The 26,446-nt window shown below is 39.2% G+C and overlaps 1 protein-coding gene and 1 long non-coding RNA gene across 4 annotated transcripts in view; one reads left to right on the plus strand and one right to left on the minus strand.

Annotated features, from left to right (window-relative positions):
* SMYD3 (SET and MYND domain containing 3) overlaps positions 1-26,446 on the plus strand; it is a 686,941-nt gene that overhangs the window by 47,635 nt on the left and 612,860 nt on the right. The gene's annotated exons all lie outside the window — the stretch shown is intronic.
* On the minus strand, positions 173-24,996 carry LOC109495518. Its single transcript, XR_002150945.3, has 3 exons — positions 24,924-24,996; positions 7,654-7,903; positions 173-2,493 (listed from the first exon to the last, which is right to left on the minus strand). It is a non-coding gene; the product is annotated as an uncharacterized LOC109495518 (long non-coding RNA).

Consider the following 26,446-nt stretch of genomic DNA (forward strand, 5'->3'; position numbering starts at 1 on the left):
GGGAGAGGAACAGAGAGAGAGAGGGAGACACAGAATCTGAAGCAAACTTCAGGCTCTGAGCTGTTAGTACAGAGCCTGACGCAGGGCTCAAACTCAGGAACTACAAGATCATGACCAGAGCTGAATTCAGACGCCTAAATGACTGAGCCACCCAGGTGCCCCTGTGTTTATTTTTCTTTATCTGCAAACATACACAGTTTTTTTTTTTTTCTAAACCATTGAGAGTCATTTGCATATATAATGTCCCTTTACTTAATACTTCAGTGTGTGTTCCCTGAGAACAAGGATATTCTCTTCTATAACCACTGTATGCTTAATCAAATCCAAGAAATTTAACATTCACACAATACTTGTATCTCTTCCATATTTCCAGTTTTGCCACTGGTTCCAAATATTCAGTCCAGCATCCATTCTAGGATCCCATGTTTCATGCAGCTGCCATGACTCTTTAGTCTCCTTTAATCTGGAATAGTCCCTTAGCCTTTCTTAGTCTGTTATGACGTTAATATTTTTCTGATGTCAGTAGTTTTGAAGAATGCAAATCAGTTATTTTATAAGTTGTTCCTAGACTAGGATTTGTCTGATGTTTTCTGGTGATGAGACTTGGATTGTTCATTCCCAGCCAGAGTACTGCATAAGTGATGCTCCTTTTCAGGATGTCACATTAGGAGGCACACAATGTCCCTGTGTTCCTCATTGGTGAAATTTTCATCATCTGGTTAGGGTACTGTCTGGGATGAGTAGTTACAGTTTTTCCCCTTGTAACTAACAAGCCAGTCTGTGGGTAGACACTTTGAGACAGTGAAAACATCAAATCCTCATCATCCCACCCCCCCCTTATTTAGCATCTGCTTATGATTGGTTTTTGCCTGAACTAGTATTTACTGTGATGGTTTTAAAATAATAGTTTTCTAACTTCTTCACTCCTCACATTTATTAGTGTTTATTTCCTTCAAAGGAGGAGTCCCCCCTTCTCATTTATCTAATTTTTATTGGTATGGACTCATATTGATAATTTAGAAATAATAAACAACCTATTTTACTCAGTGGGTTACAATCCCATTATTGTTCTGTTTGTTTTGATGCTGAAATTGTCACAGATTTGACTCATGGGAGCCCCTTCATGTTGGCTCCTGCATTTTTTGATCTTCCTCATAATTTTTTGGAACACCTTCTTACTCTCTGGCACAAGAAAATGTTCCAGGTTTATCCTGTATCTTGCCTCCCCAATCTGGAGCCAGCCATTTTTGTAAATTTCTTTAGCTTTTATTAATATAACTAACACCAAGCCTGGACTAGGAGATAGTGAAATTTATAATATTTAAGGCTTTTTCCAACCAAGAGAAATTGTCAAAAAGGTAAAAAGATACAGATTAAAGAAGTAGTTGATGAGACTTCACCTTTTCGGGAGGTAGTAGATAGGCGATGTGGTGATGGTGGAAAGCAGATGGCCAGCAGCAAAGGCTGCTTCAGTGGTTGGGCAAGGAAATTGACCACATATGACAATACTCTTTGTTCTTTTTGGCATATACTTGTCATACTGTGATTCTAGAAGTTGTCTTTTGCTCTGGTAGTGGACTGTGAAGGCACTGAATGGGCAGTAGGTAGGCAGTGGCCTGGGTATAGGACGAAAAGGCTATCATATATCTCTGTGGTACCATCTCTTAATGGCCAAAGACAAATGACTGTGATTGTGAACCCCAGTAGTGTGTGCACAGTGTCCCAAAAGGTCATTTGGCATGGGCAGGGCGGGAGAGAGGGGTTGACTGCAAAGGAGTACAACAAGGGAATTTTGGGGATAATGGAACTGTTTTGTATCTATGTATTTCATGAAAAATTATAGAACTGTATATCAAAAACTTAACTGTATGTAAATGTAAAAAAGGCATATTGTGTAGTTTTTGTCAGGGTAAAGAGGGGCCATACTATTATATATGAAAACTCAGTTTTGTCCAGTGTTGTGTGTCTGTCTTGTCCTAAATAATGGAGCGATACCAGCTCCCCATTGTCTCAGCAATAGGTGTTCTTCCAGCACTTCTTCCCAACTTTGAACTTCTTTCCTTATGCTTTAATATCAGTATTGATTTCCTGTGCAATGGGAGAGGTTATTAGCAGTGTTTTTGGCATAGTTTCAAAAGTAGATGCTGTCAGGTTTTGGTCATCTGCAGGTGATAGCACTTGACAGTTTTTCCTACACGTGCATTAGTACCAGATTTGTGAATTAGTCTATTTTTCCCAAAGTGATTCAAGTCATTAGATGGAGAATCCAAATTATTTGATAGAAGACCATCTCCTGTCATATCCATTGGGTCTAATGAAACAGATTTTGACAAGAAACCTTTAATTGGTGTCCGGGCATTCCCCTCTCCCCAACTTTATGGATACGTAATTGACATACCGTGTAAGTTTAAGGTGTACCATGTGATGATTTTTGGTTGTTGTTGAGGGTATTTTTCTGTCTTCTTCTTATTGCCATCTTGAAAGATATAGCATCTGGAAAACCAAATAAGAGCTTTAGTTGAGAGGCTTTCATTTTATTTATATTTTGTCCCTCCCTGCGTTTTGTGCTCTTCACTTTTGAGGAATTTGCTTCCTAAAGCAAGAAGATATAGTAAGTGACAGTCTCAGATGCCCTCCATCAAGCTAAAAAAAGATTGTATGACACAACCATTGTCTTTCTTTGCTTTCACATACAGCACCAAGTAAGATATTACTATTGATAAATAAACATTCACAGATCCCTGAAAAAAAAAGGCCACAGAGGACCATTTATACCTCAATGGCAACAGGCTGGAAGAACTGTGAGAATCTGGAGGAAACTGTGTGGTTCCAGGGTCGCTTCCTCAGCCACCGCCCTAGAGTCACACAAACTGTTGTTTGAACAGACACCTTCTTGGAGAGGAGGGGCTGATCCCTCTGTGGGGCTGCTGGATGCTGTATGTCAACCGTCTTGGAATTTATGCGATTGAGTGTCCCCTCTTTTATCTTTAACCTGTCTCTCCATTGTCTTCCATCAGAAACAAGTAAAACAGCAGCTCCTTACCTTATCCATCTCCTTTTAAGGCTGTGTATTGTTTTATCTCCTTTCCTTCACAATTAAATTTCTCAAAAGGTTTTTTTTTTTTTACAAGTGAAGATGCCATTTTGGTTTCCTTGGTAGGGTTACCCTCACCTCGCATCCAAAGGTTAGAAGTTTAGACCTTTTCAGTGCCTGTTTGTAGACCATCTTTTCGGTCCATATTCTTCCTCTTCCTCAGGATTTCAGGCATGGTTACAGTTGATTATATACACATAATTCCCCCAACTGTATTTTCAGTGTGAAGAGGCCACTCTTTTGAATTCTGGCCCTTTATATTCAGCTGCCTACTTGATATTTCTACTTGGATATTTCAGAGGTGCTTGAAATTCAACATGTTTAAAACACTGTATATTCTCAAACTTTCTTAAATCTGCTTCTTCCACTTTCTTTCAGTGATTGGTACCACTGTTTTGCCTTTATGAGAAATCTGGGGGGCATTCTTGACGTCGTCTCTCCTTCCTGCCCCATCAACCTGATGGACAGCAAATCCCATTGATTTTAGCGACGAAATATTTCTCAAGTATATGTTTATTTCACTATCACCACTGTCATCACCCTAGTCAGAACCATCGTTCCATCATCCCATAGCCTCTTGTCTAAATTTCTGCCATAGTTTCCTGACTCATCATCTGGTACCCATTCTTACTGCCCTGTTAGCTATTGTTTGTAGTTCAGGGCTTAAAATCCTTACTGTGCCTATGTATCCCTCCTTGCCTCATCTTGAACCACCTCTTGACTTTTTCTCTCCTCTCTTTCCAGTCAGTCAGCAAGCCTGGCTAACTTTACTCTCTGTTACTAAGTTTATCTCGAGTTGTCCTTCTTTCCTGCCTCCTCCCACTGTCAGTTCCAGCCTTCATTATCTCACCCGGGTGCCACCCCATGCAGCAACTCTGACAAGTGACTTTACCCCCTCCTGATTTCTTATGCACTAGTCCATCCTCTGCCAGCCATCAGAATGAGCTTTTTGAAATTTCTCTGGATCCTGATTTCTTATGAAGTCCAAAAGGGGTCATAAAGTCTGACCCTTAAAAAAAAATTCTTTTTAATGTTTATTTTTGAGACAGAGAGAGAGAGAGAGAGAGAGAGAGAGCGAGAGAGAGAGCACATGAGTGGGAGAGGGGCAGAGAGAGAGGGGGAGACACAGAATCCAAAGCAGGCTCCAGGCTCTGAGCTGTCAGCACAGAGCCCGACACGGGGCTCAAACTCACGAACAGCGAAATCATGACCTGAGCCGAAGTCGGACAGTGAACCGACTGAGCCACCCAGGCGCCCCAAGTCTGACCATTTCTTTAACTCCAGGCTTATCTTGTCTCTGCCCTGAACTTGTTTCAGCTATAACCAGATTGCTTGGAGGTGGTTCTCCTGCCCTGCTGCACACCCAGCAGGCTGATTCTTTTCCTCTTGGCTGGGCTCAGAATGCCAGGCCTCCCTGCATCTCCACACATACCTTACCTGGGTGCCTCCTCCCCTGTGTTTTAAATTCACTTCTTTCGTGGAAAAGCCTTCCTTTCCCTCCCCACCACACCATATGAGATATTCTTCTCTGTTGTACTTTGTGAATTAAATTACAGTTAGGTTTATGTGTTTGCTTTTTCTAAATTGTGACTGCCTTCATCTTTATGTACCTAGAATTAGTCAGACCTGCAATTAATTTAGACTAAATGAGAATGAATGCTCATTCATTCAGATGTCAAGAATGTACATGGATGTTCTGTGAAGCTAGAAGTATGTGCCACTGTGAAAATCAGGTAATGGCAGTACTTTCCTTGTGGCAGAAAAAAAAATGAGTACGTTTTATCAATTTCAATTTCTTTTTTAAGTTTCTTTATTTATTTTGAGAGAGAGAGAGAGAGAGAGAGAGAGAGAGAGAGAGAGAGAGAGAGAGAACATGAACACGAGGGAGGGGCAGAGAGAGAAAGGGAGGGAGAGAATCCCAAGCAGTCTCCGTGCTGTCAGCGGGGACCCAGACATAGGGCTTGAACCCATGAACCGTGAGATCAGGACCTGAGCGGAAATTAAGAATTGGGCACTTAATTGACTGAGCCACCCTGGGGCCCCTCAATTTCAATTTTTCACACATATTTTTCTTCACCTTCAGTTACATACTTCTTTGTAACCAAATGGATGAATAAGTGGCATGTATATGTATATGTTTTTGAAAAACATGAAAATAGACTTCCATACTTTGTATGATAGGTTTTTGTTTTTCTGTGGGAACATTCTTATGACGTGATTATTTTCTGCCACTAAAGTTGTCCTAAACGTTTATGATGGATTTTAACATGTCGGTATTTCATGACATTCCATGTCATTTATGGCATCCTGTGTAATTCCTAGAGCAACATATACTGGGTGTTCAGTAAATATTCTTGTGGACTAATGTACCATAAGTTCTATCTGATAAAGATTGGCAGCCAGTAGAGAATAAACATGTTTTAATTCATTTTCCTTGAAATGAACTCAGATTCTTAGGCTCAAGATACTTGGAAAATATAAGACATATGAGAATATGGCCAAGGCTTATTTGATGTATTATTCTCACATTCTCTTCAACTAATGTTTTTCAGAAGTTACTTTAAACGCTTTAGAGTCCTTATATGCCTTTATTTTTATTTTTATTAAAAAAATTTTTTTTTCAATGTTTTTTATTTATTTTTTGGGACAGAGAGAGACAGCATGAACGGGGGAGGGGCAGAGAGAGAGGGAGACACAGAATTGGAAGCAGGCTCCAGGCTCTGAGCCATCAGCCCAGAGCCTGACGCGGGGCTCGAACTCACGGACCACGAGATTGTGACCCGGGCTGAAGTCGGACGCTTAACCGACTGCGCCACCCAGGCGCCCCGAGAGTCCTTATATGCCTTTAATAATATTTTAACATAGCTGTCTTTTGCCTCATGGTCTCTTTTTTCCAGGCTAACTTGTCATTTCTTGTAGCTGAATAGTTACCCTGATGATGATTGGGTTTTGCTTGGTCAGCATTCATTGTAAGTATGGCAGAAGTTTACTAAATTTATACTTAGCTAATTAAGAGTTTATAATAATTCTGACATGCTGATGTGAACTTTCTCTGTACTGTTTAAAGCAAAGAGAAAAGGATTTGCTTAGCTAATTAAAACTAAACAAGAAGGAATGTTTAATCTACTTGAGGCAAACCGATAACTGTTTTCAAGCATGTAAAATCAACACCAACTAAGGATATGCCAATTAAAATTATTTATTATTATTTAAAGCATTAATGGATTCTCTAAGGTACAACTTTTGTCTGCCCTCTTCCTTGGAGTTTGTTGAGGTTATTAGGAAATAGGGACCCATTGGTCGTTTTTTTGTTTTTGTTTTTTTTTTTTCAATATATGAAATTTATTGTCAAATTGGTTTCCATTGGTCGTTTTAAAATTGTTTGTTCATGGCTCACAGTAAGAAATACATACTGCATTGTTATCCAGTACCGACATACATGTAACTGGAGCAAAAGTTATAGAAAACAATATTTAACCTTACCTTTTATTTCTGTCTTTATTCTCTTATGTTCAAATTTTTAAAAAGTGCTTCTTGGGACTGACTAAATTGATTTTACAAATTGGGCAAGGACTGTGGTTTGAAAGAAGTCCTTATGCCGATTGTGAACTTGAGTGCAGGGACTCTGTTTCCAGGTCCTAGCAGTGTTTGGCATGAAGCAGGTGATCAGTAGATATTAATAGAGTAAATTGGTTGGAAAGAAGAGTAAGAAATGAAATAGGAGCTATAAAAGGAGTAGATGTTTTTGGCAATATGGTGCTTGGATGTGATTAAGGCAGCGGAGGCAAAGTACTTGTGGTATTACTGTTGTCAGGTAACAGAAACCAGCTTGGAGCTAGCTTAAGCAAAAATATATTAAAAGGATTCAGGGTGTCTGTCAGAACTGAAGGGCGGGTGTGTGTCTTGTGACTTGGGAAAGGATTGGAAACTAGGGACTGGAAAGCCTTCAAGAACCCAGGCATGTTATTCTGCACCTTTTCATCTCTGCTTCTCTTTGCTTGGCTACCTTTTTTTTTTTTTTTTTTTTCCTTGCTATGGAATGGTTTTATGTGATGCTCAGTCCATATGACAGACAATTTATGTCCAGGGCTCCTGATTTTATATTTTAGTCCAGGCTTTAGTGATTTGTGTATGGTAAAATTAGTAAATTCGTCTTTTGATATGTACTGTGTGCTAGGTGTTAGTAATCTCAAGTCACTAGTTTTAGACTAGATCTCTTCTGTCATCCTGCTCTGAAGTTTAGTGTTTCTCATGGCTTTGTTTTACCTTCTGGGTCATATGAATGCATTGTGTGCATGTGTACGTGTTTGATCATTGCTTACAGAAGTGGCAATTCAGCACACTTTGCAGCATCCATTCCTAGTACTGGGTTAGGTTGTGGGATGGTTACAAAGATGAATGTAGTGTATCTAGAGTGGTTTTGCCCTTTGAAGGTTGTGAGCCTGTTCCAGCAAAGTGCATCAAGTCATGCACAGATGAGCTGAATTCATGATGTTAGTTCAAAATTAGTCTTTAATTTTTTCCATGCCCAGTTTCCATGCCCTGTTTGTCACATTTACCTGTGTCCTTCTTATCTGGGATGAAGACCTGCTTTGACCTTTCTTCACTTTTCGGTTCACTATTTGTATTCTCCATGTGGGCTCCAGCCTTTATTTCAATATCAGTCCTTGTAGTCTGATCCAGGGGCCGCTATAGCTATGAACTGCCCTCGAGGGAGTCTTCGTGCATCTTGGGCCGCTCTTGGACTGAAGTTAGAAAAATCAGAGAGCTGGACCAGAAATTATGGTTCTTATCTACAGGAAACACAGACTGATGGAGGAGGTAAAAACACAAATATTTTTAGTACAACATTATAAACATCATAATTCAAGTTTGAACCAAGTGCTATAGGATTGTTTATGCCAGTGCCTGTCACATAGTAGGGCCTCCAGAAAAACTTTTGGAAAGAGAAAGTAAATGCACGGGAGTGTTCCTCTGCTGTAGCCTCATCGAAGAGGTTATCGTATGCCTTTAATAATAATTGAGCAGACTTTGTAAAATTTGGGTGTGTGTGGGTAATGGATTGTGCATTTTTACTATAAGAAGAGCTTATGTACAGGAACCAGGTTGTGGCCTGGTGGAGAGCACTTGAGTATGAATTGGTTATGGTATTGGTTATAGTAAGAGAATAGCTGAAGGGGCTGGTCAGAACTAGGTTGAGAAAAGCCTTCTGGACCATGGTAGGTTATTTGGACATCATTCTCTGAGAGCCACATGAGAATTTCCCATGAAGGAGTAATGGGAGGAGACTGGTTTTTACAGGTCACTCTGTGGTCAGTCTCAGCCTGGGGTGGCAAGAAATTGGCCATATGGACATGAATTAAGATGTTCTTTTAAAAGTCTAGGCAGAGGTGATGGAGATGCCTACAGGCTGTGGCAGTGAGGGTGAAAAGAGCTTAAATTTGGGGAGATAGACATTTTAGGGCTGTTTGGCTTCAGTGCAGGGTCAGATTTCATCAGTTAGGTCCACTCCATGTACACGGTAGAGGCTAATGAAGCTAGGTCTTAGGTACACCATGCCCTTCCTCTGTGTCCTTCATGACTCTGATCCTGTGTCTGTCTGGTTCATCATTCCCTAGCCGTGTCTCCAGTTTTCCAGTCTTGTAGTTACTTCTTAAACCTGACTATAGAAATTCGGCTTTTGGTTATCACTCACCCTCATACCAGTCATATGTGGATGCTTTGAGGGCTAAGATGAGACAAACAGAAAACAACTACCCAGTCTTACAGGGGAGATAGGCATACACATAGTTACTATAAATCGTATTCAATACTTTCATGAAGGTATGGACAGAGTACTGTGGAAGCAAAGAGGAAGGACTGCCTGATGCTCCTGTGGTCAGTTAAGAGACAGGGAGAGTAAAAGCTCTAGTTTAGTGCTGGTGGATGAGTATGTCAGCTAGGAGAGAATTTGAGGTGCCTATGGGATATTCAGGTGGAGATTATCAGGAGAGGGTTGGCGTGATGGATGTATGGGAAGGAGCAATAGGCCTGGACCTTGACCGCTCATCAGAGAAACTAACCAACAACAAAACCAGGCCCTGTCTCTACACATGGAGACTCTGATTTAATTAACCTGGGATAGGGACCCAGCTTGGTATGTTCTAAATGAGAGGTGATGCTAATATGCAGCTAAAGGTGACAGTCATTTTAATTCAGGGAGAGGTTTTCTTGGAGATAGTTGAGTATAGCTGATAGCTGAAGCCTTATGTATAGATCAGTTTGGGAACAGGGAGAATTAGAAGAAAAAAGAACCAGACAAAAACCCTAATTAGGGAACGCCAGCATTGTGGTTCGAGGCTAGGATGTGCCAGCCGAGGGGAACCTGCAAACACAGTCCCTAAATCTTAATTGCACCCTGTTTTAATTTATGTTATTAATGTATATTTTGTGTAATCTTCTTTCTTATGATCCAGAGTGATTTTGTATTGGGATACCTTTAATGCCTGATTCACGTATATATTTTGATTGACAGGCTGATGAAACTGATAAACATTAATCCTTTTGTCACTGATGTGGAAAATCATGACCTTTAATTCTCATCCACAGCAAATATCTGTATCTGCCTCCAAGTTTATTTAGAAGAAGAATGCATGAAAGTAACAATTTCCAAGAATCCATTTTATTTTCTGAATTCAAAGTCACCTGTCATTTTTGCCATAAATTCTTTGAGGCATGAAATAGCCTGCCAGTTGTCTATTGCTCTCAAAGTTAATGAATGGTTATCAATTTATCATGGGTAATAACCTAGCTGCAAATTGTAAAGAAGGCATTCTGTCACTTCCTAGCATTTTTGCCTCAAGGCTGTATCTGCCTTTTCTGCAGGATTGGGAGGTTCCATCTCCCTAAAGCTTTTAACAGAGCACATTTCTTACTTGGAAACCTCTTTACACTTACTAATAGTGCAGTGAAATATTAGCTGGTATATCTTGCTTTGTGTGATAGATTTTGTGTAAATAAAATTTCATGTACATGTAGGATGCCATAATTTTACATTGAACCAATACAGCATTTTAGGTTTAGAGATATTTAATTTTTATTTCCAATTCATTATTCTGCTCAGTTCTTACAAGTAAAATGTAGTGATTTTCCAGCTCTCTAGCTTCTTGGTTAGGTAGTTAATGATTGGAAAAATGGGACTGTTTCAAGGAACCTTACTTTTTAAAGGTAATTCCCCACCTCCCAAAAAAGAGAACTCTGTAACATGAGCTTTTTCAGATCAAGTACTTGGACTTGGTTGTATCCTTATTTAAAGACAGCAACACAACAAATCGGGTCCATATCTTAGGCAACTTCACATTTCAGGCACTGAGCATAATATAATTCAGTGCATATTTGTTGAATTGAATTAATGTGAACTGTCACTGTACTTCCTCAGTTGTAAGTTTGTGGTGTTGTAAAGTGTCCCATACTTAGGGAGGACAGTGATTTAACCCCGTATGTGGGTTTTATCCTCACAACATAAACAGACACACAGCTAACTGTTTCTTTTCATTTACAGACTTAAGAATTTCAGTCCCAGTTCTTTCATTGTTAAAGAGCTGCCCTCAGAACAACTGGTCCTGTTGTTTTATGTAAGAATTCTTTGTGTATTGGGGCGCCTGGGTGGCGCAGTCGGTTAAGCGTCCAACTTCAGCCAGGTCACGATCTCGCTGTCCGTGAGTTCGAGCCCCGCGTCGGGCTCTGGACTGATGGCTCAGAGCCTGGAGCCTGTTTCTGATTCTGTGTCTCCCTCTCTCTCTGCCCCTCCCCCGTTCATGCTCTGTCTCTCTCTGTCCCAAAAATAAATAAACGCTGAAAAAAAAAATTAAAAAAAAAAAAAAAAGAATTCTTTGTGTATTTTTATCTGTTTCATTTTGGCTTCTTCAAAGGAGCCGTGCACAGTGACTTGTGTATAGAAGTGTTTAGATTACTTAGTGACTGCTTTAATGAAGCAGGAGAATAAATATTATTGAGATTTCTTTGAGGTTTTAGTGTGTTTTCAGTAATCTCTGATCAGTTATTACCATTGCTATAGGTTATTTACTTCTATATTCTTAAAAAGCTCCAAATCCTCTCGGCTTCTAAAAGTTGGAGGAAATAAAATTCTGCTCTGATTGACTGCTTTTTGTATTCTCATTCCTAAAACATATATGGGAAAGCAGAGAGAAGTTCTTCTATTATTAGTTAGCCTTATTTTATTTCATGCATTGCTTTGTGTTCTCTTTTGTGTGTTTATTCTATGTCCCCAACCATATAATCAGTATTTTCCTTGATGGAACCATATCTTAGGTTTTATTATAAGTGGTGCAGAGAGTTGTGCTCATAGTAGGAACTCTGCAAATTGTTGACTGGTTGCTTGGCTGACTGAGAAGTTATGGGGCTCACCTTGACACTGAAGGCATTTAACCCTATCAAAATGCACAACAGCTTTTTATGGATGCATATCTGTCCTATAAAAATATTTCCTAGAGAGAATTGCAGTTTCCCTTCTCATTTCATAGCTGAATGAGCCTTACTTTTTAGGGAGCATATTTCTGTATTTCTTCAGGATTTCTCTTTCTGCAGTGTGAACAATTTTCTCACACATGGACCTAATGTGAGTCAGCTGGGCGGAAGCAGCTGTCTTCATCTGGGCATTAACTGCTCAACTTTAGTCAAGGTCCTTAACTAGAATAGGAGCCAATGAGAAGATCCATGTGTACCTTTTAGATTTTCCCCTTCTGTCTCTTTGTTTGGAAAGTTGGTGTTTTTCAGGTAGTAAACATGTTCACTGTTGTGTGAGCACAGTTGAGGCTTACTAATAATTTGCCGAAAAGCTCCTCTGTATCCTGTCCATGCTCTTGGGCTGGTGACACAAGACATTACAGTTGTTGAGGGCTGGCCTTAAATTGGGTATAAACAGATTACTTACCTGATCCAGGTAGGTGGGGGAAGGGAAGGGTAGGTCTTTTAAGCTTGGTACTTTTGAGTACCTTCTTTTAAGCTACTCTTGTAGCTTAGGTGCTTGAGGAGCCCTTGGCGTCTTTTGAATACCTCACTTCCTATTCATTTGGAGGTCGTATTCACTGATAAACTAGCAGAGATGTAAAGTTTTATTCAAATAGGAGCTGTATATTTATTTTTAATTCCAGTTAGGTTTTTTTTTTTCTTGTCACTAGTATAAAGGGCACCTTTATTATAAATACATTTTCTTTTAAAAAAATTTTTTTTTCAACGTTTATTTATTTTTGGGACAGAGAGAGACAGAGCATGAACGGGGGAGGGGCAGAGAGAGAGGGAGACACAGAATCGGAAACAGGCTCCAGGCTCCGAGCCATCAGCCCAGAGCCCGACGCGGGGCTCGAACTCACGGACCACGAGATCGTGACCTGGCTGAAGTCAGACGCTTAACCGACTGCGCCACCCAGGCGCCCCTATAAATACATTTTCTAAGTGTTTGTTGTTAACATATCAAAATACTATTGCTTATTTATTTGATGTTTTGTAATCAACCACTCTCCTAAATACTCCTTTCTAACAGCATTTTGGTTTCTTCCCCCTTGGGTTTTCTAGCTACAGTCATAACATCTGAATGTATGGGTACTTTTTTCTTCTTTCCAGTATAGAAATTTATATAGTGTGGTGGTGACGAGCTTGGGCTCTCGAACCACTCCCTGGCTGGGTTTTTATGGCACCTTCAATAACTCGCTAGTGTGTGACTTTAGGCCAGTTACTTCCCTATGTCCTTCCATCTCCCCATCTGTAAAATGGGATAATAATAGTACATTTTATAGGATTGTTATGAAGATTATATGAATTAAATTAATATTTATAAAGTGCTTAAAACAGTGTCTGGCACATAGTAAGCACCATAAAAATGGTTGATGAATAAAAAAAAGCATATCTTTTTTCCCTTGCATTGGCTAATACTTCTAGATCAAAGTTAAAAAATAATGATGAGGGCTCCTGGGTGGTTTAGTGGGTTAAGCGTCTTACACTTGATTTTGGCTCAGGTCATGATGTCATCGTTTATGAGTTCAAGCCCCATATCAGGCTCTGTGCTGACAGTATGGAGCCTGGTTGGGATTCTTTCTCTCTCTGCCCCTCCCTGACTTCTGTGCCCGTGCACATGCATGCACCCTCTCTCTCTCTCTCTCTCTCTTAAAATAAATAAACTTAAAAAAAAATGGTGAGCTCGCTTCATTCCTTCTGATGCTTTGTTATTTTAATGTTTCAGTCATGTTTCCAATGAAACATTAGAGAGTTTTGGACCGATATAAAATTTTGCGTTTTTCAGTTATATTAAATAGTCATCTATTGCTACTTTGCTAAGTGTTAAAAATCAGGAATGATTTAAAAATTTTGTCTTGGGGCGCCTGCGTGGCTCAGTCAGTTAAGCGTCCGACTTCAACTCAGGTCATGATCTTGCGGTCCGTGAGTTCGAGCCCCGTGTTAGTCTCTGGGCTGATGGCTCAGAGCCTGGAGACTGCTTCCGATTTGTGCCTCCCTCTCTCTCTGCCCCTCCCCCGTTCATGCTCTGTCTCTATCTCAAAAATAAATAAACGTTAAAAAAAATTGTCTTATGCTTTTTGGCATACACTGAGATGATCATTAACTTTTCTTTTTTCTATTTATATGGTTCTTTATATGAGTAAATTTCCTACTATTCAACTCTTCTTGCATCAGTGGAATGAATACATTGTGCTCATAGCTTATCTTTCACTTAGAGCACTTCTGTGCTCTTTTGGTGTTACTTTTAAAGTTTTTGCATTAATATTTGTAAGTGAGATTTGACAGTAATTTGTCATCTGTTCTTTGTCAGGTTTTGGTGTCTGTGTGGTGCTGTAGTATTTGACAGTTTTCTTTCTTTTTCTATACGCTAGGAAAGTTTACATTGTATTCTTTCTTTCTTTTTTTAAATTAAAAGAGTATTAAATTAGGAAGGGAGTGAGAGATTTAGTCTAGCTATCTTAATGTTATAGATGAGGAAACAGTGGCTTGTTTATAGCTACTTGATGGTAGCTACCTAGGTGTTAGCAGTTGGGGTTGTGCAATGGGGGTGAAGAAGTAACATTTATTAAGCATAGACTTAGGCATTTGAAAACAATATCATACTTTTGATGTATGCGTTAAATGTAGGTTTGCTCATTTGAAATCTATAGTCAAGAGTATAAAATTTATTGATTTTTTAAAAAATGGACTTTTCCCCCCAATGAACAGTTTTAGATTCATAGCAAAATTGAGTGGAAAGCACAGAGAGTTCCCATATGTCCCTACCCCTGCACCTGTACAGCCTCACCCACTGTCAGCATCCCCCCACTGGGTTCGCTCATGGAGTTGGTTGTACATTCTGTGGGTCTGAACGAATGTATGATTGCATGTGTCCATCAGCAGAGTAGCACACAATTGTTTCACTGCCCTAAAAATCCTGTGCCCTGCCTATTCATCCCTCCCTTTCCCTTGACCACTGGAAACCACTGATATATATTTAAGAATTTTTTTTTAACATTTATTTATTTTGAGAGACAGAGAGACAGAGCATGAGTGGGGAAGGGGCATGGGAGACAGAATCCAAAGCAGGCTCCAGGCTCTGAGCTGTCAGCACCGAGCCCTACACAGGGCTTGAACCCACAAACGGTGAGATCATGACTTGAGCTGAAGTCCGAGGCTTAACCGACTGAGCCATCCAGGTGCTCCAGAACCACTGATACTTTTATTATGTCCATAATTTTGCCTTTTCCAGAATGTCACACAGTTGGAATCATGTAATGTGTAGCCGCTTCAGATTGGCTTCTTTTACTTAGTAATATGATTTAAGTTTTCTCTGTGCCTTTTCAGTGGATAGCTCAGTATTTTTTTTTAATTGCTACGTTATATTCCATTGTCTCAATAAAATTCTGATGGTTTTAGATGGCTGAATGTCTTTCCTGAAGAGCATAGCTCAGTCTCCTCTTAATCCCAGAGTCTAGTCAGTCAGTGAACAAATATTTATTGGAATCCAACAAAGTGCTTTGTCATTCTCCTAGGCTGTGGTGATACAGCAGTGATCAAGACAGACGTGAGCTAAGCCTGTCCTCATGGAACCTGGGATACTTTCTAGAATCCAACAGGTGCCTGGTCGAAATGTATTTTTGCTCATGGCCCATCAACTCATTTAGAGTCTTTGTCTTGTTTTCAAATATGGTAATACACATCTACTTCCACTAGGTGGTGGTAGAGTCATGTACCCAGATTAATTTGCACCGTAATTAAATCACTAATTGTTTGCTTGTAAATACAGTTCTCTTTATAGTAAGTAAATTTAAATCTGTTTATATTAATTCATTTGAATGTAATCACTAATTAAAATAAGAACTTTTAACACATCTTTCAGAATGAATCCCAATAAGTAAAATTTCTCAAATTTTTAAGTTTGTCTTTCTTTGTGTAATAATGAAAATGTATTGAGATTTGGCAACATGGCAGGTATTGTGCTAGTATTGGGGATTTGGAGTTGAGTATGATCCCCTTTTTGTCTTTGGTATGTTACAATTTGATGAGGGAAAAGAGATCCACTACATGCAGTGAAATGTCTGTGTCTTAAGTGAGCCATTAGATGAGACCTGACAGGTGCTGCACGTGTGTAACCCAAATCCACCTCGAGTTACAGATCATTACCATTTTGGGGTGGCTATTTTAAGGGCCCTGTGCAGACTGAGTAAGGAGAGGAAGCCAGGTGCGAGATAAATGGTGATGATCAAACCAAGCATTTACTGAGAGGGTAACCTGGTTTATTTATCAGTTCAGATTCAGCCCTTGTGAATCCTGGATGTACTTTGGTTTTGTCCCTGAGATTTAAGATGAAGTGGTTTTGGTGGTTTTCTTTCACTTGTAGGCAAAACAGTATATCCATGCTAGACTGCCCATCCTTTACTTTCTAAGATGGGGGACTTGGTCCTATACTCCAAGTAACTTAATTTAAAAAACAAGCAAAACGAAAAAAACCTTCCAAACCTAATGGCAGAAGGTTATTGAATCACAGGATTAAATGTTTCAATGGTGAAAATCATAGCCTACTCAAAACAGCTGACTTCACTCAGCCCTTACTCTGTGCTGGGCACTGTCATCATCTCTTTTCTAGGGCAGCCCTAAATAGTAGGTGGTCAGTGTTCCTTGCGTTGGGAACATCAGTGAGCAAACTCACGTTGCAAGAGATTATAGAATTTGCATAACATTATAGCTAAAGGAGTCAACTTTTGAAACCCAGGTCTTTCTGGTTCTAAAGCAAGACCTCCCCTAGCCCCTCCCCCTTAACCCCCCAACTATACTGTTCTGTCTTGGAAGGAATATTTAAGTTACAGAATAAAAATGCTACAGGGGTGCCTGGGTGGCTCAGTCGGTTGAGCATCCGACTTCGGCTCAGGTCATGATCTCACAGTTTGTGGGTTCGAGCCCCACATCAGGCTCTGTGCTGACTGCTTGCTCAGAGCCTGGAGCCTGTTTCAGATTCTGTGTCTCCTTCTCTCTCTGCCCCTCCCCCACTCACGCTTTGTCTCACTCTGTTTCTCAAAAATAAATAAATGTAAAAAAAATTTTTTTTAAATGCCACAAAAATAAAATGAGGATTTTAAGTTATTTTTTTCCTAGTTGTGGAAGAAAATGAACACCATCCAAATGAGAACAACGAATGGCTATTTATTCAGAGCTTGGTAGAGTAAGGGGGTCCGCCATCATCACTTTCAGTTGGCAGAGATTCGAAGGCAAGCAGTGGAGTGGGGAAGCTTCATAGTGGAAAAAAAGGGCGGTTCAGGTATGCTCTGATTAGGGCTGTTTGCATGAGGAAGCTGGAGGCAGACTAATTAGAAGCAGGACAAATGAAGGAAGCTGTCCGTTATTAATTAATCCTGGTCATTTGGGGCTGATTATTCTGGAAGTTATTGATCAGCTTCCTGAACTAGTTGTGAGAGATTGTACTCTGGCTTCCTGTACTGGTTACTGTTGATAATGGGTTGGCTTCCTGGGCTGGTTGCTGCAAGTTGTGGGTCATAATTCTATTTTTATAGATGGTCTGGCCATCATCCAATTTTGTATGTGTTGGGGATGGGTATTTCTTGCTATAGGATTGGTTATATAATATATATTCAAATGTATTTTCATAGGATAATGACAGTTTGACTTCTGGGAAGAGTAGAGGAAGAAGAGGGAATAGTTTCTTGAACATCTGTTGTATCCCTGTCTCCATGAATTGGTTCTCATGGTGTGCTCTCAGGGGCAGCAGCCTTATCACTTCTCGGCCTTTTGGCTAAGATCAAGCGTAGGAGCAGCAACCTCAGCATCATGTGGAATTTGTTACTGGTGCAGACAGTCAGCCCTCATCCCAGACCCATGGAATCAGAAACCCCGAGTGGGACCCAGCAGTTGGTTTTTGCACAAGCCCTGCAGGTGGCTGTGACCCATGCTAAAGTAGAGAACCACTGCTTTATACTGAGGATTCCTAATAACCACAGGCAGGTTAGACTATAGTCCTGTTTCATAGTTAAGAAAATGAGATTGGCACCTTGCTCTGGGAAGTAGGGAAATGGTAGAGGCAGGAGTGGAATCCAGGCCAGCGGGACCGGAAAAACCATGCTCAGTCAAGCTTCATGCAACAAAATACTGCATCAGTTTCCTAGAGCTGCCTTAATAAATTAACACAGATTTGGTGGCTTACAAGAGAAATTCATTCTCTCAGAGTTCTGAAGATCAGGAATCTGAAACCAAGCTGTTGGCAGGGCCTTCTCTGAAGGCTGTAGGGAGAATCCTTGGGTCTTCTGAACTTCTGGTGGCTCCCAGCTCCGTGGTGTTTCTCGGCTTGCAATTCCAAGACTCCAAGCTCTTCCTCTGCTGCCACATGCTTTCTTCCTGTGTGTCTGTGTCTCTGCGTGTCTTCTCTGTGTGTTATTTTCTTATAAGGACATCAATCATTGAATTTAGGATCCACCCAATATAGTATGACCTCATCTTAACTAATGAGATCTACAAAGACCCTGTTTCCAAATAAGGTCACATTCACAAGTTCCTGGGTTTAGGTAGGATATGTTAGTATCTTTTTGAGGGCCACCATTCAACCCACTCAAGAACCATGCTCAGTCCCCTGCTTGAAAAATTATTACTTTATGGTAAAAATACAAAACAAACCAATCTTGTTTACACGTCAAGTATATGAAAATGTTAGGGTCCATTCTTTGCTGATCTTACTTCCCACAAGTAGCCCCAGCTTACTGGACTCCAGCCACACTATCTTTTTACGGTTTTTGAAACGCCGAAAGTGGGGTGTTTGTCCTGTTAACATTACCTGGGTTTCTCACCCTCCAGATGATACAGGCTATTCCCTCAAATTCATTTGGGTCTCTCCCCAATGTCATCTTATCAGAAGGGTACTCTCTAAAATATGTATACTCTGTATCATTCTTCATCTCTCTGCTGCTTTATTTTTCTTCTACGCACTTACCGCCATCTGATATATTACCTAATTATTTCTCTGGCTGTTGTTTGTCTCCAGAAACTATAATGTAAGCCCATGATAGTAGAGATTCTGTTGTTTATTAATATACCCCCAGCACCTAAAAAGTCTCTGGCACATGGTAAATATTTAGCAGATAATTTTGAATTAATTTAAATGAATGAGTGGTGATTTTCTTTAGTAGAGAAATAACCTTTGAAAAAGGAGATGACTTTTTAAATCACATTGTATTAAAACCCAGCAGCTTAAAGAAGTTCCTAGTTGTCAAGTTTGGGACAATTTGAATACTTGACTGTAGCTTTTGGAATAAGTAAACGTATTTGATCTGTAGTGGTACTCAAAAAGAGTAGTGGATTGGGAGGAGGAGGCAGGGGAGAGGGAAACAAGAAGGAAACCTCTACCTTGCAGAAGAATGCCTTCTCATGAGTATAGATGAATGATAGAAACCCACCACTTTGAGATATTCTTGCAAAAATATTTCACTTGAATCTAATCAATCCTGTGCTGAACTTCAAGGATTTAGGAAACACAGGGGATAGAGAAGGTAAATGACCTCAAGAGGAAAAAAGTCACATAAGTTCAAAATGCATGACATTTAATAAGACAGTTTTCTGGAACGTTTGAAAAAGTCATTGTCATAAAAAAACTGTGTGTGTGTGTGTGTGTGAGAGAGAGAGAGAGAGAGAGAGAGAGAGAGAGAGAGAGAGTGAGTGAGTGTTTCTGGACTAAAGGAAACTGTAGAGACATAATTACCACTTGTGATGTATGAGTTTAGATTGGATCCAGGTTGAAGGGGGATGTGATAACAAACATTCTGTCACCGATTGGAGACATTTGAACACAGATTGCATAGTAAATAATATGTAATTACTATTTATTTTCTTGGGTGGGATAATAACATGTGATCGTATTAGAGATGCTATTCTTACAAATCCCATGCTGAAGGTTTTGGGCGTGGTTATCAGGATTTCTGCAGTTTTCAAATGGGTGAGCAAAAGAACATACACGTGTGTATGTTGGGGCGATGGAGCAGATGTGGCAAATTGTTAACAGATGTTGAATCTGGGGGAGGACATATTAGTGATCATTGTATTTTTTTCCCTTCAACTTTTTTATCTGAAGAAAGTGGGAGGAAAATAAGGAAAAAGGTTTTCTTAGAAGGCTGCATGTGAAAGAAGAGTGCTGAGCAATCCAAGTGGTGATTATGTGGCAGCTAATCCTCAGAGGAGGTGAGGCTGCCTTGGACTGGGGAAGAGTGTTGACTGAGGAATTGACTGAGCATGAAGCTGGTCTGTCCACCGTGATTTATGATGTGTGCCTGTCCTTCTAGCTCACAGATGGGGGTATTTCTGTAGACCATAAGCTTGAAAAAGAAATACTGGAAAGACCATCATCCTTGTATGGAGAGAATCAATCTTAAAGGACAGGTGAAACCACTTCAGGTTTGTGGCTGTGACTCAGTCTCTCTCCCTGTTTCTCTCTCTCTCAGATATTTGTGAAAGAAACTACAGGGGTTATGTTTGTTTGCAAATATGAAATATTTTTTGTTTTCTTTTTTTTTTTTAACCTATCATAAGCCTGATATTTTCCTCTGGCTTTTATAGTCAGTCGTCAGTTTCTCTGTTTTGAAGCAATCAGTTATGGTATTGATTTTACAAGTATTCTTTTCTCCTACTGCGTTTTGTTATTCAACATTAAGGAAGTTAATAGGACCAAAAAGGTCTGGTGCACGCTGTAATTCACTTATTTAATCACCTATCCGATTTCTCAGATACAGGCAAAACATCACAGATTACCTTACAGTTAATTCTAGTTTCCAGAGGAAATGATGTGATGATTATAATGCTTTTAACACTTCAATAAAATTTTTATTTGGAGGATTTGGTATTGCTTCTTGAAAACTATCTGGCTTAAGATCTAGAACTTGCTCTGAGTTATGGTATCATAACATTAGGATGCCATTTCTAAATTACTCTTACTGCACTAATAGGAAATTCCTTTTAATAATGCAGTGTCATCAGTGTCATCACATGCCTCAACTTTTCAGAAAAGTCTGTAAAATTTGTCCCCGTATGGTACCAGTCTAAATCATAGATACATTTTAATTGAAAATTTAGAAACGAAGCCTTTCATAGAGATCCCTTTGTAGACTCAAAGAACCAGCTTGAATGGGTTTAGAAAAGCAGTACCTGTTAGATCGTATCTCTAATGTGAAAATTACATTTACTACGATTAGCACATTTTTCTCTCCCAAATCACAGTTTATTGGATAATATATCTTTTTTTTACTTTTGATGTTCTTTGGAGGATTATGTTCACTTATATAGTAAATTGTTGCACCTTGTTAGAGAAATATAATTATTTCCAGAGTTGCCTCTAGGACCCAGGTGTAACACATTATCTTATGGGTGTAGCATTGTGATGTCTCGATTCTCTGCCTATTTGCTGTTTGCTCCATGTAGTGATACTGTGTAGTACTCCACGTAGTGTCATAGTTTGTTGAGTAGTAAAATAAGCCATGATTTTGGGTTGCCGAATCTTCTTCACCATTTAATTATTTGTTCTTTGTTTTTAGAGGCAATTGGTAGAATTGAGTCTTCTGATTTACCTTAGTAAATGAGGAGGTATAGATGAAAAAACAAACCAGTGGTAGCAAAGTTTGAAATGGAATGGAATTAACTGCTTATAATCTTGAGTGAACTTGATCTGTGGAGAAATTCATTGGTTATATGTTCATGTCATTCAGTCTTAACAGATGTCTAGTAATATCTTTTTTTATGACTTATTAAGGTACCTTCATTTCTAGAAATTTTTTGTTGATTTTTTTGGATGTCCTCTCAAAGGCAAAGCTCCAGGCACATTTCAGAAGTGAGAATGTTTGTGATATTAAGTCTGGGTCATTCAGGCAAATTAAGTTCTTATCTGCACTAAGCTGTCCCAGACAAATGACTGGAAGTCCCCTCCGTACTTCCGCAAATTAAATTCCTAATCTCTTGGTTTGCAAAAGACTATGTCTTAACACCTGTAGGGGTTTTCTAACTCAGCTCTCTTAAGTTCATTTTCTTTGTAGTTAACCATGTCATATGCTATTAGACTCTGGGCACCTTAAACAATTTGAAATTCAGATAAAGATTTCTGAGTGGCTTAAAATAGTAGAATCTTCTTAGTGCTATTTATTATCCCTCAGGTGACTAGTAAGAAGGGAAACTTTTTATGTTCTTCCTTAATTGTGGTCTGATTGGGGTTAGATTCATGGAAGGCAGTTGTAGAGACATAGGACAGACTTGTAATTGAAAACAGTATGTTTCCATTTTGTCTGCGTCGACTGTTAACAAGGTTTTTCTTACTCATAGCCCAAACTGCTGGCCATTAGTACTTACTGAGTGTCTACTACATGCTAGGTTTGGTGTTAAGTGCCTTATGTTATCTCATTCAATCCTCATAACATTTCAGTGAGCCACTAAAATAAGATCACTATGTCACCACTGCCACCATCATCGTCATGACATCATCACCATCACTTGTGTTTTATAGATGAGGAAGCTGAGCCTTAAGGAAATAAAGGGCTTGTCACACGTGCCCTTTATTTTGTTGAGGTATGATCCTTAGCCTAGTTTGTTGAGAGTTTTTTCAGGAGTGGATATTGAATTTTGTCAAATGATTTATCTACATCTGTTGAAATGATTGTATGATTTTTGTGTTTTTGAAATGGTGAAATGTTGAAAGCTTTTTCTCTAAAATGAGGAACAGGACAAGGAAATCTGATCTCTCCACTCCTAGTCAACGTAGAACCGTAAGTCTTAGAGCAGTCAGACAAGAACAAAAACTGAAGGCATCTGAATCGGAAAGGAAGAAATAAAATTATTTGTTTGTAGGTGACATGGACTCCACATGGACTCCACTGAATAACTGTTAGAATAAGTGAATTCAGTATAACTGAATAGTTACACTGAACTATACTGAACTATACAGTATAACTGTATAGTTAACAGGACTGTATTGTGTATTTGGAAGTTGCTAGGAGAATAGATCTCAAAGGTTCTCACCCCTGCAAAATACTGTAGCTATGTGAGGTGATGGATGTGTTAACCAACCTTATTGTGGTAATATTAAATAATTACGTTGTGTACCTTAAACTTACACAGTGTTATTTGTCAGTTATAGCTCAATAAAGCTGAAAACAAAGGCAGATAAAGGAATTTATTCAAAGTCACATGGCTCATAAGTGGTAGAGCTGGAATCCAGGCCCTGTGTTTGGTGATTCCAGTCTGAACTCTGCACCCTTATGTTGTACTTACATATTTAAAGCTTTCAGTCTTGTGTCGTAATTCTGCTTCTGTGCTTAGGACATTATGTTGGACAGTTTTCACAGTTCATTTCCTTGGCTTTCAATTTGAGTTCAGCTCTGGAGAAGTTTCTTAGATTAGTCTTTAAACCGGGGTATATGTGTGCCTGGGGTTTCATGGAAACTTTCCAGGGATTTTACATGCAAAAATAGTTTTAATGGTATTTAGATGCTCAATGTATGTATTTACTTTCCTAAAATTGGTTTCCTGAGAGCTCTTGTGGCTGGCTGATTCTCCTTTCCTACCTTTCCATTCACAAATTGCTTTTCTCCCACTTGACAGAGACGGTCATGCTTCTTACCCAGCATGAATCTTTCAATAGTTGATTGCCTCAGGGAGCAAAATCCTCTGGTTCTCCCAATAAAGGGACCATTTAAGAATTCTTAGCTCCTGAATGAGAATTTATAAATAGTAAAGCAGAGAGAGCTTTGGTCAGAATCATAGATGGGGCAGAGTCTTAATTTATCTTGGTGACAAATTCATGGCAGGATTGCATGCTTTATTTCTTTCTTTTAGAATTGGACTTGATTGTGTGTGTGTGTGTGTGTGTGTGTGTGTGTGTGTGTGTGTATAGGGGGTAGGGAAATTTGCAGAGAAGGCAGATTAGTACATTTATTTGAATTGAAAAATGAGGTCAGGCTTTTCTGAATGAAAGTAAGTTTGATTTGGTTTATTGATTTGACAATGAGGACAGACTTAGCAATTAGATTGTTTAGTGGACATATTTCATTAAATGAGTGAAATCTACAGCTCCCAGGGTTGCAACAATAATATGGTTAAAATACATATATTCCTTGGTATGTATATAATTATATTTATTATGTATATGTACATATATGTATGCCCATATATATGTATGTGTGTGTATATGTATGTAAATAAATACATATATAAATATATATATATAGTGAAATATTATTCACCCATAAAAAAGAATGAAATTCTGCCTTTTGAGATAACATGGATCAACCTGGAGGATGTTAAGTGAAATAAGCCAAATACAGAAAGATAAATACTGTATGATATCATTTATATGTGAAATCTAAAAAGGTTAAACTCATAGAACCAGTGAGTTCAATGGTGATTGCCAAGGGCAGGCTAAGGGATAGGGGAAATGGGGAGATGTTGGTCAGAGGGTACAAACTTTTATTTATAAGATGAATAGGTTCTGGGGTTCTAATGAATAGCATTGTAACTTTAGTTTATAGTAGTGTATTGTATACTTGAAATTTGCTAAGGTTGTAGGTCTTAAATGTTCTCATCACACACACACACACACACACACACACACACACACACACACACACCATGTGAAGTGATGGATGTGTCCATATGTCTTTTATGAATAGATGATTTTTGTCAGTTATACTGCAATAAAGCTGGAAAAATAAAATGAAATACATACATACTGTGATGGAAATTACATCCTCATTAAATTTATGATAAAAATTTAAGTTGTCAACCTTAAAAATATCAGAAGAGTACAAGATTCTCTCAGAGGGGCAAAAGCTGAGGACTTGAACCACATTAGACAACTGTGTCCTCTCATTTGCCCCCACATCAGCACATGGAGAAATGTCAAATTGGAGGATCAAACTAAAAATTATTAAGCAGAGCTTAGCATTTATTATAATCTTATTCCTTGCTGAAACCAGTGGAACTAATTAGCAAGAGGAAATTGAACACATTTTTTATGCCAGAATATGTGTAGGTGAACTCCAATGTTGATGCAGGAAGTAAGAGAGTAAAAAACAAAACAACTACAAGGAATACCCAAAATAGAGCTACCACAAGTTTTTCATTTAAATAAGAACATTGTCAATACAGTGGAACTTGAAGTGGAACTTCAAGCCTGGAGTTGGGTACATGGAACGCTTTTTATGGGGAGTGGGTAGGCAAGAATCCTAGGAAGTGCAGTGGGTGGCCTGAAGTTAGGGGGACACACCAGCATGTGCAGAGAGCGGGAAAGCTAACTTTCCTTCCCGGGGCATTAGATTCCTACCTGAGTTTATGTCCTGTGATCATCCACTCATTCCCTTTTTGCCCTGCTCATCTCACAGAAGCTTTGAGAGAGTGTTTGCCTTAATGATTGTGCTTCACCGATGACCTGTACAGCATGTGTTCGTTTGAAGCCGTAGACGTCTGGCCTAGTTGAATACCCAGTTCAAAGAAAGAGAGCGTTAACTTGACCTCCGACTGTTTTCCATGTCCACATCAGTACATTTCTTTATCTTAATATTGTCTTTCCTTTTCTCGTTTTTTTATGACTTTTACTTATTTTACCTCTTCTCACCAAACCTTTTCAATAGTCTTTTAATGGAAGATTTCCCTTAAGGGTCCATTTCTTTTGTCCCCTGTGCTCTAGTTCTAATGGATTATTACATCACCCCTTCTATGCTGCTATGACTCAGCAGCACCCCTGTGCTCTCATAGCACTCCTATATGATAGCGCTTGTCACATGACACAGTACGTGGGGGTGTGTGAACTGGATTCCTCAGCCACGCTGTGAGAACTCTGAAAGCATGTATTATCTGTGGTTCTTCAGTGCTTCCCGTAGAGGCTGTCACATGGGAGGAATTATATGCCTGTTGACTGAATGAATGGATATGCAAACATCAAAGACATCCGAGAGAAAGTAGTGAAAAAAAGAGACTAGAGATAGTATTAGTCAGTGTTTATAGTATGTTCATTATGTGCCGTAATAAGTGCTTTGTGTGTGCTAACTCATGGAATTCTCACAACCGTTCCGTGAGTTCTCAAATTCTATTTCATAGATTGAAGATAAGTGAGAGTGGCTTGGAAACTCAGCTTTAACTCATTATTAAATGGAAAATACAAAGGAAGCCTTTGGAGTCTAGGTGGCATGATAGCATGGGCATTTTGGCAGAAGACTGTGAGCCCTAGACAGGCTCTCTGGGTTCAGATCCTGGCTGTGACTTTCATTAGCTGTGTAACTTATTGGCCAAGTATGCCTTGATTTGCTCATCTGCAAAAAGGGGTTGACAGTAAAATGTAGCGTAGGCAATTGTTGTGGACACTAAATGAGTTAATGTGTGCAACATGCTGAGGTGGTACCTTGCAAAAGTAAACGGCCACTGAATGTTAAGCATTATTTCATCAATGACAATATTATTATTTTTACATAACAATATGTTTTGAATGTCATACTGCTGGCTATCTTCTTTGTTTGCTTTTTCAGACAAGAAGGCTTTAGGGGAGTGTATTTTCTATATGAATGTGAAGTTACTAGACCCTAAGATGTCCATATTGTTAATTTAGGGAAGATGAGAAGCCATTCTTTGTTTCAGTGCTTCTGGTGAGCCTCTAGGATGCTGTCCAATTACTTGCAGATTTTAAAGTTCCGATGAGCTCAGAAAAGGAGTGACCTGGCCAATTCTTGAATAAAGGTCATTAGTAACAAGTAATATCAACTTACTGTTTTAAAATTACCTCCATTTGCTCGTCAAGGTGGTGCACTGGTGGTACTTTTCACACAGGAATCTGGTGATAGTGAAATGGGATAA

Source organism: Felis catus, chromosome F1, assembly GCF_018350175.1.
Source record: "Felis catus isolate Fca126 chromosome F1, F.catus_Fca126_mat1.0, whole genome shotgun sequence".
Lineage (NCBI taxonomy): Eukaryota > Metazoa > Chordata > Mammalia > Carnivora > Felidae > Felis > Felis catus.